We start from the raw sequence: 15,407 nt of genomic DNA, 5'->3' as shown, positions 1-15,407 counted from the left end.
AACGTTCAGCAGCAGCAAGGAACATGGCACCTGGTGGACAGCAAGGCTTTGATGAATACATGAAGGAACTAGGTGTGGGAATAGCGCTGTGAAAAATGGGTGCAATGGTCAAACCAGACTGTATCACCACTTGTCATGGTAATAACCTCACCATGAGAACTGAGAGTACTTTAAAACAACACAATTTTCTTGTGGCCTGGAAGAAAGTTTTGAAGAAACAACAGCTGACAGCAGAAAAACTCAGACTGTCTGTGACTTTAAGGATGGTGCGTTGGTTCAACATCAAGAATGGGATGGGAAAGAAAGCACAATAACATGAAAATTGCAAGCTGGAAAATGAGTGGCGGACTGTATCATGAAGAGTGTCACCTGTACTCAAGTCTATGAAAAAGTGGAATAAAAATTCCATCATTACTTCAGACAGGAATTAGCTGCAAGAACGAACAAGCTCAGTTCAATGAGCAAATATCCATACTACTTTTTTTTTAATTACTGTGTTCAATTACCTTTATTGCAAACATTTTACATGCAACTATTTACAAGTGTTGATTTAATTAGAATCATCCCTTTGGTTAGTAAATAAGTGTGTCTATGCTAATAAAAAAATAGGCAAAGAACTTCTTTCTCCAAAGAAGATATGCAAATGGCTAATAGCACACAAAATATGCCTAGTATCACTAATAATTATGGAAATGCAAATTAAAACACAAGATATCCAGAAGATGGATGATATCAAAATAGTTCCAGGAAATAACAAGTGCTGTGAAAGGTGTGGAGAAATTGAACCAGTTGTGCAATTCTATATAAAATGATGCAGTTGCTACAGAAAACAGTATGGTGGTTCCTCCAAAAATTAAGAATAGAGTTACCATATTATCCAGCAATTCAGCTTCTGGGAATATATCTGAAAGAACAGAAAGAAAGATCTCAAAGAAATATTTGTATATCTATGTTCATAGCAGCATTATTACCAATAGCTAAACTTTGGAAGCAATCCAAGAGTCCATCAACAGATAAAAGTCTAAAACAAAATGTGGTCCCTACTTACAATGGAATATTATTCAGCCTTAAAAAGGGAATAAATAATTGCAACATATGCAAAAATGTAGATGAACCTCGAAGACATTATACTAATTATCCTAAGTGAAATTAAGTCAGTCACAAAAAGACAAATGTATGATTCCAATGGAATGAAGTACTTAGTCGAAATCCTAGAGACAAGAGGTAAGATGGGGACTGTGGGGGCTGGGAAGAGAGAGTAGTGAGGAATCATGGTTTAATGAATGTAGGGTCACAGTTTTTACAAGCTAAAATGAATTCTGGAAATTGGTGGTGGTGACTGCAGGACATTTTAAATATATTTAATACCACTGAACTGTACATTTGAAAATGATTAAAATGAGAAAATTTATGTTACATGTATTTTACAATAAAAAGTAGAGGGGGGGAAGTGAGAATGTGACCAGTTGGCACTGCAGAATAGTGGGGAAAAGACAGGGGGGGGGAGTGAGAATGTGACAAGTTGGCACTGCAGAATAGTGGGGAAAAGATAGCATTTCTAAAATATGGTGCCGGGACAATAGGATAACCATTTGGGGAAAAAACATGATCCATGTCTCTGTCTCATGCCCTATACGACAATTAATTCCAGGTGGTTTATAAATCTAAATCTGAACTGCAAAACAATACAACTTGTAGACTATAATACGGAAGAATATATTCATGACCTTAGGGTAGGAAATTTCTTAAACAGGATACAGAGAGCATTTCTGAAAAAGAAAAAAAAATGATAAATTGAATTACATCCAAATGAAGACCTTCTGTTCTTCAAAAACACAATAAAGAAATTGAAAAGGCAAGCCACAGAGTGGGAGAAGATATTTGCCACACACATAATTGATGAAGGACTGGCCTCCGTGCTAAACAAAAACTACGAATTAGCAGGGAGAAAAAAAGACAGAAAATGCAAAAGGACAATGGGCAATAGACTTAAAAAGGACATTTCACATCACAGATTGGGTTCTTTGGAAGCAGATCCTGAGGAGCTGGTGGTGCCAGATGCTTATTAGGAATCAAGATGTTTATTGTGAACAAAAAAGGGAGGAAGCAGGGTTGGGCAAGGAAAGGAGCTGAACCGTGATGTAGGCCTGGTGAAGCTTGGACAACCTGGCAGGCTGAAACAACTGTGCCTTTATGGTCCTCCCCCAAGACGACTGTGACCTTGAACAAAGTGATTCTCTGACACCGACGCAGGCTCTGAGGGAGCTGCCAGCTATTTGCTGACCACACTGAGCAGCTGGGCAACAAGTCCTTCCTAAAAGAGGGATTTGATGCCTTGTCTCTATATTTTGTACACTTCACAAAACAGGATATCCTAGCAGCCAATGAATCCATGGGAAACTGTTCCAGCTCTTTTTCCATTGGACAGAAGGGATTAAAACCACAGCGAGACTTCACTGCAATCTCACCAGAATGTCTGAAGTTAGAAAGACCGACCATATCAAACGGTGTAGAAGACTCGAAACAACTGGAAATCCTATACCCTCCTGATGGGAGTGTAAATTTGTAGGTCACTGTATAAAACAGTTTGCCATCAGTTCAAGCTGCAGCTATGCATGGCAGTGACTTGCAAGTATACTTCTAGGTATGTCCTGGACAGACGTGTGCATGTATATAGCAGTAGACGTGTACAAAAATGGCCACAGAAGCGCTATTCATAACAGCCTCACATTAGAAACAGCACAAATGTTTCTCAGTAATAGGAAGGATAAACACATTTTTCTCTGTTTATGCAAAGGCTGGGGTGGGCAGCCAGAAGGGTCCCCAGAGACCCTGCCTCCCCGTGCAGCGTGGTTGTGTGGTCCTCTCCCACGTGGAGCAGGATGGGTCTGTGTGATGAGTAGCATATGCGCAGCAGTGATGGAGTGCCACTTCGGAGATTAGGTGAAGTGACTTTGCAGCTTCCATCTTGGTAATGAGTGTTCTCTCTCTCACTCTCTCGGCTTATTTGCACTCCCTCCTGTCCCAGGGCATTCCATTCATGGTGTCCAGAGCCAGACAGGTGACCCCGCGAAGTGAGTGAGCGGCATCTCCAACTCTGACCACCAGGGGGCCAAGCCGGCCGGGCCCTGGCTGGCCAGGGACCCAGTTATCAGGTCGCCCTCTGGAGCCCGGCGGCCCGCAGGGTGGCTAGAGCGCCGCTGTGGTGCTCCCAGCCTTGGCTCGCCCCCTCCCAGCCACGTGCCCCCGGGCCCCCGCCACTCCGGAACGCTGGGTGGCCTCGGCCATCCTCTGTTCGCCCACCTGAGGCCCGACCATCTCCCCTTAGCCCACTCCCAGGCCCGAGCTGCTTCTCTTGACGGACCCAGAAGCAAAAGGGAGCCGCGCCACCACTTCTCTGGTCTCTCCCTGTGTCCTACGAGGGCTCTCCGCTGTCTCCAGGCCTTTACCCCCAGACCCGACCCGGGGTGAGGGAGGCAGCTAAGTTCTCCCCAAGGGGTGATGGAGTCAACTTGCCAGGGCTTCTTGCTGGGAGAGGGGAAAACACTATCTTCACCTGCAGTAAACGGAATCCTTTTTAGGACATTCCATCATGCACCCACCTAGGGACAGGCTTTGGAGAACACACACACACACACACACACACACTCACACACAGATGTCCAAATAAATCTAACTTTCAGATAAGCAACATTTTTTTTTTTACTTGCTCGTATGCTCGTGGGAGAGAGCGAGCGAGCTAAGTGAGAAAGCACCACTCATGAAGCATAGTCAGGGACTCCCTGACCCTTCTCTGTTTCTCCCTCCTTTTGCTTTGGGTGTTTCACACACTCTCCCCAGATGTTTCCAAGCCTCTGGTCCAGGACTCCAAATGCAGGTTTGCTCTGTGGCATCCAGCTGCCTTAACCATCAGGCCCCAGGGGCTGGCCCTCCACAAATTATTTCTCGCATAAGTATATCCCATAAATATGTGAGACTTCCTTATATTTTAAAATTCCTTGTTTATCTTATATTCAGATCTGACTAGATATCCTGTATTTTCTTTTTTTCCTTTTTTTTTTTTTGAGAGGTTTTCGCTATAGGGCACGTGCGCTTGCCAGACAGACAGAGAGAGACATAGAGACAGAAAGCGAGAAATCACCCCCCAGGGGGGATGGCCATGCCTCAGTCCCTTCTCCTCCATTCTCCTCTCGGGATCTTGGGCATGCACGCACATGCGCCCGGCGTGAGTTTTAAGCCACTGGGTCTGGGACTCGAACCACGGTCGACTACATGGGAGTCCAGCGACATAGCCATTACGCTAACTGCTGGTCCCAATGTCCTGTATTTGCTTTAGAACCCTAGCCAGGACTGAATTCTGGTAAAGAGAGGAAAGGGAGGGAAAGTTTCTGAGAGAAATAAAAGAATATTTGAAGCCCTCAGAATAAAAGATACTTATTTTTGGCCGAGTATCTATATTTTTATTTCATGCATACAAAACCTAGTTAGTTCTTTTAAAATCCTGTTTCTCCCTATTTTTTTCAAGTAAACTCAAGTATAGCTTTGTCTTTGACTTTTTTCTTTTTTAGAGAGACTTTTGACATTCTTAAAAAATCGTCATTTTTTGTAACAGATTTTAGAGAGAAATAACTGATCATTTTCTCTATAGCATTCGGCTAAAGCTGCTGTCCTTTATGTCTATGTAACTGTTTCCTCTGAGGAGCTTGCTATATTTTTTTAAGAATTATTTTATTTAACTTTATTTTAATTTGACCAGAGAAAGACAGAGAGAGAAAGTGAGAAAGCAAGCCACCACGTCTGGGACTCGGACCACGGTTGGCCATGTGGGAGTCCAGCACCCTTAACCACCATGCCACCTGCCAGCCCTAAGAGCTTAATTTTTAGGTTAATTTATTTTTATGGGAAAACCCATATTTTGCTATTTTGGCTGGAAAATTAGCTTTTTCCTGGGGTCCGAGATGAATAGGTATTGTTCTGTTGAGCAGAAATATCGAGGCCATGATACCGCCTACACAGCACCCTGACCAAGGTGTCTCCTGGGCATTACCACATATCTTTCTTTCTCCCTTTTTCTCCTTCTTTCTTTCCCTTTTTTTCCTTCTTTTTATCCCTCCCTCCCCAGAGGGCTTGTGCACTCCCCAGAGAGAGACAATGACAGAGAGGGAGAAGGAGAAAGCATCCCCGCAGGAAACAGTCATGCTGCAAACCTCCATCCTTTCGGGATTTGGGGCATGAACACAAACTCACCTGACTTGCTTTTCAGGCTCCTGGGCCTAGGACTTGCACTGTGGGGTTGGCCATGTGGGATCTGGTTGCTTTAATCACCACCCCATGGGCTGGCCCAGGGACAGCATTTCTAGTAACCATGTCATGCCCAATGCCATATAGAACACACACACTACATATATATCTTTCCATTACACTTAGAATTTGAGCCAAGGACTTAATTCCTTATAAAAGACCAAATCCCTTATAATCCCTTATACTATTTCTACAAACACTTCGTGGCCCTGGGAAGTGAATGAATTATTTTCCGCACTCCACTGTGGAATCCCATCAAAGCTAGGACTGCTCAGTCGTCACCTGCCTGGGTCGTGCAGGAGAGGAGGCACGTGTGTTGGTGAGCAACAGCTGCTGTAAAAGTGCCATGAGCTGGGGGACAGAAATAACAGAAATGTGCTGATACCGTTTAGCAACAGTTCTGGAGACAGAAGTCTGAAATCAAGCTGCCGTCAGGGCTGGTTCCTTCTGAGGGCCAGGAGGGAAGGATCTGTTCCAGGCTCTCTCCTTGGCTGGTAGACAGCCATCTTCCACCTGTGTCCATCCCACATTTCATAAGGCCCCCAGTCCTAGTGGATGGAGGAGCCCACCCCAATGACCTCATTCTAATCTGATTGGCTTTGTAAAGACCTCATCTCCAAATAAGGTCACATTCTGAGGTTTAGAGTTCCAATGTATCTTTTGGGGTGGATGCGGTCGACCCATAACACCAAGGAAATCCTGAGGCGTGAAGCAATTCGTTGACACTTGAGAGAAAACTCTTATGTGGAGTTCCGTCAGCCCTCCATAGGGCCTTGGCTGCCAGGCTGGGACTTTGGTCATGAAGCTCCTAGACCCTAAGACGTGCTGGCTTCATGGGAGAGCTGGGTGTCACTGCTGGACAACTGAACTGGGTCTGAGCCGGCTCTCGGCTACTGGGGTGGGGGCTACTTTGAGTTCCTGGCAGGAGGAGGCTTCTCCTTTGCAGTGAGCCTTTCAGGGTGGAGATGTTTGTCTCGGGGGGCTCCTTCTTTCTCCAGAGCAGGTAGGGACAGGACCTTGAGCAGAACATTCTCACAGATTGGTCCAACACTTGTGGCAGTGGAGTGCAGTAGGGATCCAGGCACGGGTCTAGGAAAGAAAAACAGAGGCCAGGAATTTGGAAGATTTGAGGTAAAAATGTAAAAACGTGTGTAATAAATGTTCATAACAATTTGGGTCTCATAAAACTCTGCCTATCCACACTGAATCCCCTTATTCGGATAATAAAACTCGAATGCAACTCTGTGCTGTCATACCCAGGTGAAATCTAAGGATTCAAAAGAATACTCCTGCCTATTTCTTCCTACAGCAGCATAGTCATTGGAGAGTTTGCAATTCACACTTGGGCCACATTAATTTTCTCATGGGAATTTAATATTTATTAGCAACAGGGAATTGTGAAAGCAGGTGAGAAAAATCCCTGCTCCTCCCCTGGTTCACAGGGAAGATGAATTCAATCATTAAGGGAGTGGGATCTCACACGGACGACTGCAGTTCAAATCCCAGTGCTAGCAGCTTGGAAAACATGCTGGGTGCATGGACGTGTGTACCCAGAATCCTGACAGCATGGAGAAACAGAGGAGAAAAGATTGCAGTGTGACCCCATCCGCTGGGAGGTGTTTCCTTCCTATCTGTCTCTCTTCCTCTCTAGCAGTACATGTTTCCTCTGGAAATTAAAAACCAACAAAAAATGCTAATAGCACATGTGGCGTGCTTCCATCGTCCTTCCCTGGGAGTGTCTTCAGCCTCTGTATGGCTAACTTGGAATCAGGGCCACCATGTCCTACTATACTGGGATTTGTGTGAACTCTAAGCCTAATTCCAGATGGTCCTTTTTGCTAAAGTGAGATCTTTGGTGTCACTATGTGAATTTTTAATCTCCCTAAAGTATGTCCTGAGGTTGGAGGTGAAAGTTTGGCATGTGGACAAGTGGAATGGAGAGCTGACCGCCATGACGAAGGCCCCCAACACACACATCGCCCTGCTGTGTCTGCCTGTGCAGTTCAAGGCTCCAGAGGCAGTCATTTGGGAAAGGAATTGAACCCTGCCCGTCCTTCAGAATAAAGTTACGTGGCAAAGTGAGGAAGCCTTGATCCAGCCAAGAGCCACGGGAGCAGCTGGGCCTAACACCCTTCTGTCCGCACATGGTAAGGAAGATTAAGGCGCAGCTGGGATCATCCTAACCGTCAGCTCCTCGGTTCATGGGGAGCACGTCAGTAATTCATTTCTTACTGCTCTTCAGGTAGAGAGATTGGAGGGGGACGACCACTGTACTGAATCACCTGTGTACACGGGCGCCGGCTCCCTTGCTCCTGCCTTCCCTCCCTGGCACCTTGTTTGTGACTTAATGTCCCAACACGTCTTCTTTCTGTCAGTCTCTTCATTTCTTTTTCCCCTCCTTAAACACATTCCTGTCTGTTTCCCATAATTAATTGCCTTATGTCATGGTTCACATTTTTTTTTTTTTTTGAGAGAGAGATTTTTGCTATAGGGTGCATGCATTTGCCAGACAGAAAGAGAGAGAGACAGCGAGAAAGCAAGAAATCACCTTTCGGGGGTGGCCATACCACAATCTCTTCTCCTCCATTCTCCTCTCGGGGTTTTGGGCATGCACACGTACTCAGTGTGAGAGTCAAGCTGCCAGGTCCAGGACTTGAGCTGCAGTTGACCATGTGGGGGTCCAGTGCTTTAACCACGGCCCCACCTGCTGGCCCCTTCTTTTCCTTTTGAAACCCACAGCAATCTACCCCAGCCTCCGCCAGCCCAGATCCAGCATGTGCAGGGAGCCCTGGGCTGAGGACTGGGGCATTCCACGTGAGTCCGTGTGCATCACCACTCGGCCTTCATCTGGCTTGTGGCTTACATTTTATTTAGAAGTTCTCCTTTCTCTACCCACCTTGCATCTAGCTTTTCTTTAGTAAGCACATGCTCCTGGCATTCCAATACCGTGTCCTTGGCAATTTGCTCAACTCAGTTTGCCACCATTATTTTTTGTCCTTTAACTTCCACCCCCCTCGTTTTGTTTCCCTCCTATCTCTCGATGTGGGGAGACCAGGTGCAGATGCTAAAGCTGGCCAGTAGGACACTTCCAGCAGTCTTCACTCAAGTCTTCCAGTCTCTTTTCTAGTGGTCTCCTTAATTCTCCCGAATGCCCGTGTGTGCTAAAGCCCTTTCCCACCCCATCTAGCCAATGTCTGGAAGTTCACGTGGGCCTCCCTACCTGCTCAAGTCCTTAATCCACAGGGACTGAGAAGCTAGACAGAGAACGATGTCTCTCTGACGCCATCATGAAAGTCTGAGCGGAGCACATGCATCCGTGCGGTCCAGGCCGGTGAGGACCGTGTTGGGGGTGTTTACCTCACTGTTTCTGGATAAATGGATGGATAAACTTAAAATAAAAATTGAAAACAAATCTAGAATTGACTTCACCAGACTTCAAGAAACCTATTTTGCAACAACTTTTAAAATGTCAGTGAAGTGCCCCTTGACCACCATATATTTTGAGGTACAGAGAAGCACCTTATTCAAAATAGCCCAGGAAAACAACTCCCATCAGTCACCCATCTTCATCCACCTGCCTGCTCCACCCACCGACCCTGCCGGCGCCTTCTGTGTGAATCCCCCGCACGCCCTGCAGGGGGCGCTTGTGACCAAGCAGGCACGCTCAGCTTGCGGGCAGGGAGACTGCGGAGGTGGGGAGGAGCCGCGCAGGCTCTGATGGACCGCTCCATCACCTTTCAGGTCCGAAGGCACATTCGCCTCCCTGAGACTTTCTCGGTGACTCTAACGTTAATTTCAAGTCCCCTCCCATCATTGCATTCATGGTTTCCTATTTTCCTTCTCTACTTACTTTCGTTCCTTAGCACTGTCACCATTTAATGTATCTGTATTTTACTTATCTTGCTTATTGTCTCTCTCCCTAGAGCAGTGTATAGCACTGTGAACATAGAGGTATTTTTTTTGAATAATTTTATTTAGCTTTATTTATTTATTTAAATTTGACCAAAGTGGGACAGAGTGAGAGAGAGAGAGGTGGGTGGAGGGGTGAGATAGCAAGCCGCCCGGTCTGGGACTCAAACTGTGGTCAGCCATGTGGGAGTCCAGCGCCCTTAACCACCATGCCACCTGCTGGCCCTGAGCATAGGGATTTTGGATTGTTTGGTAACCTAAGCCAGGAGCTTAGGAGCACTCAGAAGGTATTTATTACCTATTTGTTGAATACATGAAGAAGGCTCTCTTGTCACTTCAGCCACTGAAGGGCACTCAGTGACCGGGAATCTGTGAGCATCTAATATGCTAGAAAAAAGCTCAAAGATGCCACATTTATTTTAGAATCCTTGCCTGTGACCACTATGTACTGGGGCGTAGTTCTTATCCCAGATAAGGACCCAATAATCAATATGGCATTCAGAGTTCATTGATCTGACGCTAGGATATGAGATGCTCACACGTGTTTAATGAATAAGTAACTCTCACTCATTTCATGAACAGTTTTTGAGCCCACTATGTGTCAAACACTGTTCTAGGCACTATACTGTTCACTGGGTCTTTGTCAGAAATGCTCTAAAAATTCTAACATTGAACTAGAGAGCAGTGATTAAATATTTTTATAAACAATGTATAATAACACAAAAATGATTTTATTCTGAGTAAAAAAGCAGTCAAACTAGGTTTAAAGTTTTTAGAATTATGCTTCTAGGGCTGGCCCAATAGCCTAGTGGTTAAGGAAGCTGAATCCCACATGGTAGGTCACAGTTTGAATCCTGGTCCCAGTGGCTTAAAAAGCGCTGTGGCCACAGTACATGCATGCCCCAAATCCCAACTGGATGGAGAAAGGGAGAAAGGATCGTAGTGTGGCCGTGCCCCCCTAGGGGTGCTTTCTCCTTCCCTCTCTTTATCTTTATCTCTCTATCTCTCTCTAATGAGTAAATGCGCCTCCTGGCAATAAAAAAAAAAATCACATTTTAAACTTTTTTTCCAGTTTGCTATAAGGTACATGTGCTTGCCAGCCAGAGACAGAGACACATAGAGAAAAGAAGAAATCTCCCCCCAGGGGAATGGCCATGCCGTCTTTTCTGGATTTGAGGCATGCACCTACATATGGCTGGCATGATTTTCAAGCCACCAGGTCTGGGACTCAAACAGCTCAGTTGGCTATGTCAGTTCTGGCTGCCTTAAGCTCCATGCCACCTGTTGGCTCCTAACTTTCTTTTTAAGTTTATTTACTTGTTCTTTGTAAGAGGGAGAAAGAAAGAGACAGGCGCGCTCCACAGGGTCTTCATGCCACAGTCCTACCCTCAAACTCAGCCAGCCTGGCTCACAAGTGCCTGATGTGCAAGGGAGACCTAGGGACGTGAACGGCGGCTGTTCACCCATGACGTCCACGTTGTGGGTGCTGCATTACTTCTGCACCACCACAGCTAGTCTGCAATTTTCATTTTATTTCATTTTTTTAAAATATTTTTAAGTTTAATTTTATTCAACATTACTATTCTTTTTCAGTTCGACCAGAGAAAGACAGAGGCGAAGGCACATTCGCCTCCCTGAGACTTTCTCGGTGACTCTAACGTTAATTTCAAGTCCCCTCCCATCATTGCATTCATGGTTTCCTATTTTCCTTCTCTACTTACTTTCGTTCCTTAGCACTGTCACCATTTAATGTATCTGTATTTTACTTATCTTGCTTATTGTCTCTCTCCCTAGAGCAGTGTATAGCACTGTGAACATAGAGGTATTTTTTTTGAATAATTTTATTTAGCTTTATTTATTTATTTAAATTTGACCAAAGTGGGACAGAGTGAGAGAGAGAGAGGTGGGTGGAGGGGTGAGATAGCAAGCCGCCCGGTCTGGGACTCAAACTGTGGTCAGCCATGTGGGAGTCCAGCGCCCTTAACCACCATGCCACCTGCTGGCCCTGAGCATAGGGATTTTGGATTGTTTGGTAACCTAAGCCAGGAGCTTAGGAGCACTCAGAAGGTATTTATTACCTATTTGTTGAATACATGAAGAAGGCTCTCTTGTCACTTCAGCCACTGAAGGGCACTCAGTGACCGGGAATCTGTGAGCATCTAATATGCTAGAAAAAAGCTCAAAGATGCCACATTTATTTTAGAATCCTTGCCTGTGACCACTATGTACTGGGGCGTAGTTCTTATCCCAGATAAGGACCCAATAATCAATATGGCATTCAGAGTTCATTGATCTGACGCTAGGATATGAGATGCTCACACGTGTTTAATGAATAAGTAACTCTCACTCATTTCATGAACAGTTTTTGAGCCCACTATGTGTCAAACACTGTTCTAGGCACTATACTGTTCACTGGGTCTTTGTCAGAAATGCTCTAAAAATTCTAACATTGAACTAGAGAGCAGTGATTAAATATTTTTATAAACAATGTATAATAACACAAAAATGATTTTATTCTGAGTAAAAAAGCAGTCAAACTAGGTTTAAAGTTTTTAGAATTATGCTTCTAGGGCTGGCCCAATAGCCTAGTGGTTAAGGAAGCTGAATCCCACATGGTAGGTCACAGTTTGAATCCTGGTCCCAGTGGCTTAAAAAGCGCTGTGGCCACAGTACATGCATGCCCCAAATCCCAACTGGATGGAGAAAGGGAGAAAGGATCGTAGTGTGGCCGTGCCCCTCTAGGGGTGCTTTCTCCTTCCCTCTCTTTATCTTTATCTCTCTATCTCTCTCTGATGAGTAAATGCGCCTCCTGGCAATAAAAAAAAAAATCACATTTTAAACTTTTTTTCCAGTTTGCTATAAGGTACATGTGCTTGCCAGCCAGAGACAGAGACACATAGAGAAAAGAAGAAATCTCCCCCCAGGGGAATGGCCATGCCGTCTTTTCTGGATTTGAGGCATGCACCTACATATGGCTGGCATGATTTTCAAGCCACCAGGTCTGGGACTCAAACAGCTCAGTTGGCTATGTCAGTTCTGGCTGCCTTAAGCTCCATGCCACCTGTTGGCTCCTAACTTTCTTTTTAAGTTTATTTACTTGTTCTTTGTAAGAGGGAGAAAGAAAGAGACAGGCGCGCTCCACAGGGTCTTCATGCCACAGTCCTACCCTCAAACTCAGCCAGCCTGGCTCACAAGTGCCTGATGTGCAAGGGAGACCTAGGGACGTGAACGGCGGCTGTTCACCCATGACGTCCACGTTGTGGGTGCTGCATTACTTCTGCACCACCACAGCTAGTCTGCAATTTTCATTTTATTTCATTTTTTTAAAATATTTTTAAGTTTAATTTTATTCAACATTACTATTCTTTTTCAGTTCGACCAGAGAAAGACAGAGGGAGAGGGAAAGTGAGAAAGCAAGCTACCCCACCTGCTGGCCCTGAGCATAGGGATTTTGGATTGTTTGGTAACCTAAGCCAGGAGCTTAGGAGCACTCAGAAGGTATTTATTACCTATTTGTTGAATACATGAAGAAGGCTCTCTTGTCACTTCAGCCACTGAAGGGCACTCAGTGACCGGGAATCTGTGAGCATCTAATATGCTAGAAAAAAGCTCAAAGATGCCACATTTATTTTAGAATCCTTGCCTGTGACCACTATGTACTGGGGCGTAGTTCTTATCCCAGATAAGGACCCAATAATCAATATGGCATTCAGAGTTCATTGATCTGACGCTAGGATATGAGATGCTCACACGTGTTTAATGAATAAGTAACTCTCACTCATTTCATGAACAGTTTTTGAGCCCACTATGTGTCAAACACTGTTCTAGGCACTATACTGTTCACTGGGTCTTTGTCAGAAATGCTCTAAAAATTCTAACATTGAACTAGAGAGCAGTGATTAAATATTTTTATAAACAATGTATAATAACACAAAAATGATTTTATTCTGAGTAAAAAAGCAGTCAAACTAGGTTTAAAGTTTTTAGAATTATGCTTCTAGGGCTGGCCCAATAGCCTAGTGGTTAAGGAAGCTGAATCCCACATGGTAGGTCACAGTTTGAATCCTGGTCCCAGTGGCTTAAAAAGCGCTGTGGCCACAGTACATGCATGCCCCAAATCCCAACTGGATGGAGAAAGGGAGAAAGGATCGTAGTGTGGCCGTGCCCCTCTAGGGGTGCTTTCTCCTTCCCTCTCTTTATCTTTATCTCTCTATCTCTCTCTGATGAGTAAATGCGCCTCCTGGCAATAAAAAAAAAAAATCACATTTTAAACTTTTTTTCCAGTTTGCTATAAGGTACATGTGCTTGCCAGCCAGAGACAGAGACACATAGAGAAAAGAAGAAATCTCCCCCCAGGGGAATGGCCATGCCGTCTTTTCTGGATTTGAGGCATGCACCTACATATGGCTGGCATGATTTTCAAGCCACCAGGTCTGGGACTCAAACAGCTCAGTTGGCTATGTCAGTTCTGGCTGCCTTAAGCTCCATGCCACCTGTTGGCTCCTAACTTTCTTTTTAAGTTTATTTACTTGTTCTTTGTAAGAGGGAGAAAGAAAGAGACAGGCGCGCTCCACAGGGTCTTCATGCCACAGTCCTACCCTCAAACTCAGCCAGCCTGGCTCACAAGTGCCTGATGTGCAAGGGAGACCTAGGGACGTGAACGGCGGCTGTTCACCCATGACGTCCACGTTGTGGGTGCTGCATTACTTCTGCACCACCACAGCTAGTCTGCAATTTTCATTTTATTTCATTTTTTTAAAATATTTTTAAGTTTAATTTTATTCAACATTACTATTCTTTTTCAGTTCGACCAGAGAAAGACAGAGGGAGAGGGAAAGTGAGAAAGCAAGCTGCCAAATCCAGGACTCGAACCGTGGTTGACCATGTGGGAGTCCAGCGCCTTAACCACCATGCCACCTGCCGGCCCACTACAATTTTTAATGTATGATTGAATTTTATGATCTTAAAAAATTACAATTTTTCTTAGATTAAAAAAGCCAATATGAGAGGTCTTTAAAAAGTTTATGGAGGGACCAGCAGTTAGCGTAATGGCTATGTCACTGGACTCCCACGTAGCCGGCTCTGTTTTGAGTCCTGGACCTGGTGGCTTGAACTCGTGCCGGGCACGTGTGCGTGCGTGCTCAAGATCCTGAGAGGAGAATGGAGGAGAAGGGATTGCAGCGTGGCCATCCCCCCTGGGGGATGATTTCTTGCTTTCTGTCTCTCTGTCTCTCTTTGGCTTTCTGGCAAGCACACGCTCCCTACAGCAAAAACAAACAAACAAACAAACAAAAAACCTCTCCTTCCCAAAAAAAGTTTATGGAAATGCATATTATGAAAAACTATGCATGAATTTCCAATTTTTTGCACCCCAATAAACTCATACTTTAATTCTCCTTTTGAAGTCCTTCTGTATTTCTGAGCTCCTCCACTTTCTGGGGTAAGGAATCAATGCCTTTCCTTTTTTCCCTACTTTTCTGTATCTTCTAAACTTTTTAATGTGTATCCTTAAATTTTCAAATTTAATATTTTTCTTAAAGATCAATTGAGGAGACCCAGCAGGTGGCATAGTGGTTAAGGTGTGACATGGCCCACATGGCCAACAATGATTTGAGTCCCAGATCTGGAGGCTTGAAAATCATGCTGGGTGCATGTGTGTGTACCCAAAATCTCAAGAGCAGAATGGAGGAGATGGGATTGAACGTGGCCACCCCGCCTAGCGGGTGATTTCTCACTTTTCCTCTCACTGTCTCTCTCTGTCATCCATTGTGCACAAACGCCCTATGGAAAAAACCTACTTAAAAAAAACAATCAGTTGAGGATTCACAACACCTGTCTGGGAAATCAATAGGGAGAGCGACCCTTATCCCTGACTGAGAGGTATGTTATCTTGTCCAAAGCCAGGGTGTTGCTTGGGAAGCCCAGGGACAGTGAGGACGCCCCATGTGGCAAGCCCTAGGTCTTCAGATGGGATCAGAGATTCAGTATCTGGAAACCGGACTTTAGGCCAGGATGACACAGTTACTAAAGTGTAACTTCAGAAGCTCAGTTATTAATGATGTACCTTCACAGGTGGGGGATGACACTCCAGGAGTAAGGAGACTCGGTGCCCCTCTGGCCTGTCGGACTCATACCTTAAATGTGACTCAAGTTCTGTGCGTCTCGTCACCAGCGGGCCTCACCAGAGGGGCACCTAG

At 45.0% G+C, this 15,407-nt stretch overlaps 1 pseudogene; it reads left to right on the top strand.

Annotated features, from left to right (window-relative positions):
• Positions 1-400, top strand: part of LOC102478355 (fatty acid-binding protein 5 pseudogene) — an 898-nt pseudogene extending 498 nt beyond the window's left edge.
• The last annotated feature ends 15,007 nt before the right edge of the window (positions 401-15,407 follow it).

The sequence above is a fragment of the Tupaia chinensis genome, unplaced genomic scaffold (assembly GCF_000334495.1).
Source record: "Tupaia chinensis unplaced genomic scaffold, TupChi_1.0 Scaffold000527_1, whole genome shotgun sequence".
In the NCBI taxonomy this organism is placed as follows: Eukaryota; Metazoa; Chordata; class Mammalia; order Scandentia; family Tupaiidae; genus Tupaia; species Tupaia belangeri.
The sequence above is the reverse complement of the archived record's forward strand: the minus strand, read 5'-3'. Positions and strand labels throughout refer to the sequence as shown.